Below are 4,746 nucleotides of genomic sequence, written 5' to 3'. Positions count from 1 at the left end.
GGAACTATGAGGTTGCGGGTAAGATCCCTGCCCTTGCTCAGTGGGTTAACGATCCGGCGTTGCCATGAGCTGTGGTGTAGGTTGCAGACGCGGCTCGGATCCCGCGTTGCTGTGGCTCTGGCTAGGCTGGCGGCTACAGCTCCGACTCAACCCCTAGCCTGGGAACCTCCATATGCCGCGGGAGCAGCCCAAGAAATGGCAAAAAGACAAAAAATAAAATAAAATAAAATAAAATAAAATAAATAAAAAATAAAAAATTGACTAGAATATGGTGCAATCAGATCCCAGCAGCAGTTGCAGTGGCTTTTGCCTTTTCTGGCTCACCTTGCTATCACCTTTTTTATTTTTTTAGGGCCACACCTGCAGCATAGGGAGGTTCCCAGGCTAGGGGTCAAATCAGAGCTGTAGCCACTAGCCTACGCCACAGCCACAACAACACAGGATCCAAGCTGCATCTGTTCTACACCACAGTTCACAGCAACACCAGATCCTTAACCCACTGAGCAAGGCCAGGGATCAAACCTGTGTCCTCATGGATACTAGTTGGGTTCATTACAGCTGAGCCACAGCAGGACCTCCTCACCTTGCTATCTCCTTTTTGCTTTCGGTAATATGGCCTCCAGTATGTCTGTCTCTGATGGGGTTATCAAAGTGTTCACTGACATAAAAGTGCCTGAGTCTTTGACACCAGAGGAAGTGAAGGAATGCAAGAAGGGGGTGCTCTTCTGCCTGAGCAAGGACAAGAACATCATCCTGAAGGGAGGCATGGAGATCCTGGTACATGATGTGGGCCAGTCTGTAGACGACCCCTAACGCCACCTTTGTCAAGATGCTGCCAGGCTAGGACTGCCACTAAGCCCTCTATGACACAAACTATGAGACTAAGGAGGGCAAGAAGGAGGACCTAGTGTTCATCTTCTGGGCTCCTGAGTCTGCATCCCTTAAGAGCAAAATGATCTATGCCAGCTCCAAGGACACCATCAAGAAGGTAACAGGAATCAAGAATAAATTAGAAGCAAACTGCTATGAGGAGGTCGTGGACTGCTGCACCCTGGCAGAAAAGTTGGGTTTCATCTTCCTGGAGGGGCAAGCCTTTGTGAGTCCCCTCCAGCCAGCCCCCTGCCTGGAGCATATGGCAGCCCCAGACCTGCCCACTGGGGTTGCAGGCTGCCCCCTTCCTGTCAGACCAGAGGGGCTGGGGGGATTTCAGGAGGGGAAGGGCAATCCCTTCACCCCAGTTGCCAAACCCCACCCCGCAACCTCCTGGGCCTTCCTCCTCCTCCTCCCTTTATCCCTGACCTTCCCAAAATACTTTTTATTTTTTTGTCTTTTTAGGGCCACACCTGCAGTATATGGAGGTTATTTGATGCTCATCAGATTCATTTCAGCTGAGCCACGACGGAAACTCCCCCAAACTGCTTTGGATTTTCTGATTTCTCTTGGGTTGAAGCAGATCAAGTTCCCTCCAGGCATCCCTGTTTGGGGGGAGGGCTTTTTTTAACACCCCAAATTCCCTATCTGTTCCTCCCTTTCCCCACGCTGCCAACTTCTAACTGCAAAAATGACTCTGTGCTTGTCAGCTTAGTTCTGTGTGTAAATAAAAAGATGTGGATATGACCCCTCCCTGCATTGCCTGGTTCCCCTCCCCTTTTTCCCCTGGCCACATCCACTCATGGAAGCAAGACCAATAAGGGATCTTCGGTTAAAAAAAAAGTGTTGTCTTGAGGTGCAGCGGGTTAGGGATCCAGCATTGTTATCATTGCATTGGCTCTGGTCACTGCTGTGGCATGGGTTCGATCCCTGGCCCAGGAACTTCCATATGCCATGAGTATAGCCATAAAAGGGGGAAAGAAAAGAAAAGAAAGACTTATATAGGAGTTTCCATCATGACTCAGTGGAAACAAATCTGACTAGCATCCATGAGGACTCAGGTTCAACCCCCGGCCTCATTCAGTCGGTTAAGGATCTGGTGTTGCCATGAGCTGTGGTATAGGTTGCAGACATAGCTCAAATCTGGCATTGCTGTGGCTGTGGCGTAGGCTGGAAGCTGTAGATCCGATTTGACCCCTAGCCTGGGAACCTCCACATGCCCCCAGTACAGCCCTAAAAACGGCCAAAAAAATAAAAGACCTATATAGAAATGTTCATAGCAGCTTTACCTGTAATCACCCCAAAATGGAAACAACCCAAATGTCTATCCACAGGTAAATAGATAAACTAATGATGGTATACATACATGTGTACATGCATATATACATACATGTACTGTATGATATATACTATGAGCTACTACTCAGCAGTAAAAGGAATAAACTATTGATACATGCAACAACATGGATGAATGTCAAAATACTTACATATAATGAGTGAAAGATGCTAGACAAAAGAGTGCAGATTTCCATTTATGCAAAATTCTAGAAAATGCAAATTAATCAATAGTGACAGGAAGCAATCAAGAGTTGTCTGAAAATGAAGGGGGAGGAGCTGGAGTGAGGAATACCAAGAGACAGGAGAAAACTTGCGGCTAATGGACATGTTCATTATCTTAGTTATGATGGTTTCATTGGGTGTATACATACACACATCAAAATCTGTCAAAACGTATACTTTAAATATGCGCCATTTATTGTATGTCAATTATTCCTCAATAAACCTGTTGGAAAAATAAGTTTCAGAAGGAAGTAGACAGTAGTGGTCTGGAGGGAACTGAAGCACTAATTCATTGATTGAGTCACTATGTTCTATGCATTTGATACATCATCTCTGATTCTTACAACAAAAATTGTTATCCCAGCTTCCCTGGTGTTGCCACTACAGTGGTGTGGGTCGCTGCTGTGGCTTGGGTTGGATCCCTGGTCAGGAAATTTCCACATACCATAGCCATGGCCCCGCCCCCCAAATAGTTATCCCTATTCTCTAGATAAGGAACCTGTGGTTCAGAGAGGCAAAGCTACTTGCTCAAGGGCACACAGTGATAGATTCAAACTGTACTCTTTCCACTCTGCCTCACCATCTCCCAGCAATTTGAGAAATGGAGGAGAAGGTTGTGCTGATTCATGAATTGCTGACAAGAAGTTGATCAGGGACTATGAGGCATGAAAGGCTACTCTTTAAAATGGAGGGTGAGGAGCTTAGACCGCTACACTCCTGGTGTGACTTATGAGCATGAACAACTCATACGCATTCTTTCCCTCTCGTAATCTTGGATGGGATCCTTAAGATGTACATCTCAGCTCCCTACTCACCATCTTCCATGCCCACACTTACAGAAATAGAACATGTACTACATGATTTCATTTATGATATGCTGAAACAAAGAAGACCAAGATCATTCAATAGATTGCAGTGAGAAAACTGGCTAGCCATTTGGGGTGAAAATAGATGTTTTTCAGTTTGTCTGTTTATCAACTTCAAGTGATAAAGAATGAAATCTATGTTATTAAGTGGAATTGAGTATTTAGCAGATTTTTGAAGTAAGAGTAACTTTCTAAGCTTTGAATTGACAAGAAGAAATTACGAGAGAAAAGATCGACAGGTTTTGCTCTATAAAATTTTGAAACTTTGGACATAGAAAAATTTAACCAAAGGGAAAGTCACTAATTGGTTAAAAAAAAAAAAAAGATCTGCCTCAAACATGACAAAAGATGAACTTCTGTGTTTATACAGCACTCACGCAAATTGATCAGAAAATCACATCCCCCAAAGACTAATGGGCAGGGATACTTCACACAAGAGGAAATGCAATGAGTAAACGAACATATGGCAAAATGTTCAACCTCATCAGTGATTTTTTTGAAGTGCAAATTAAAACAATTACGTTAGCAAAAGTTAAAAATAAGTGATTACCAGGCTGGCACAAGTGTAGCAAAATTGCAAGGAATCTCTGAGCAAGGTTTTTGGCAATACGCATACACTACTACTGAAGTGTTCAGACTCAACATAGCGCTCCCCTTTTAACAGTTACTGCCAACCACTCCTATGGACTAAGCATGCACGGGTGCACCAGTGCTCCCCTATGGAAGTCTCCAGTCCAGATCTACACCTGAGCTCAGACTTGTGTCTATAAACATCTCCATCCAGCTGATGCCCCTTGCTCCTCGGCCCCACGTCTCACACCAAGCATTTCTGCTCCTCCTCCTAATTCCCGTGAAGGTACCACTGAATCACCAAACTTCATTACCTCCCTGTCCCTCATCCCTACACATACGTCATTTCCAAGTTACAGCCTGCCAAATCTCCATCTGCATCTTTTGAATCGGCCCCCTCTTCCTCCATCCCACAGTCACAGACCCTTCTGCTTCTTGCTTGTATTGTTGAAATAGCCCTGACCCATCTCCTCCAAGCCACTCTTACTTCCTTCAAACCATTCTACTGGGAGCAGTCAGAGTTATCATTATAAAGCACAAAGCTGATCCTGTCCTCTTTAAAAATCTTTCAATGGTTCCCCATTGTCTACCTACAGGCTAAAGTCCAAATTCTTTAGCAGCCCTCCCAGTTCCAAACTGCCTTGCCACCAGCTCTCCTCTGAAGAGCTTCTTCTGGTTTTCCATCCCCTCCTCCCAGCCTGCCTCTCCCATTGTAATGTGAATTCCTTGAGAGCAGGAACTAGATCTTAATCATCTCTGTTTCCCTGGCTCATAATACAGAGCTTGACACAGAGTAGGCACTCAATAAATGTTGGGTGAAGGAATGGATTTATTCTAAGGAAAGCATTCCACTGAAGGAAAAAGCTGCATAAAGGAAACT

General features: G+C 44.8%; 1 pseudogene; it reads left to right on the top strand.

Moving 5' to 3' along the window:
* Nucleotides 1–612: 612 nt before the first annotated feature.
* On the top strand, nt 613–3,987 carry LOC125118048 (cofilin-1-like; annotated as a pseudogene).
* The last annotated feature ends 759 nt before the right edge of the window (nt 3,988–4,746 follow it).

Source organism: Phacochoerus africanus, chromosome X (assembly GCF_016906955.1).
Source record: "Phacochoerus africanus isolate WHEZ1 chromosome X, ROS_Pafr_v1, whole genome shotgun sequence".
Classification (NCBI taxonomy): Eukaryota; Metazoa; Chordata; class Mammalia; order Artiodactyla; family Suidae; genus Phacochoerus; species Phacochoerus africanus.
The sequence above is the reverse complement of the archived record's forward strand: the minus strand, read 5'-3'. Positions and strand labels throughout refer to the sequence as shown.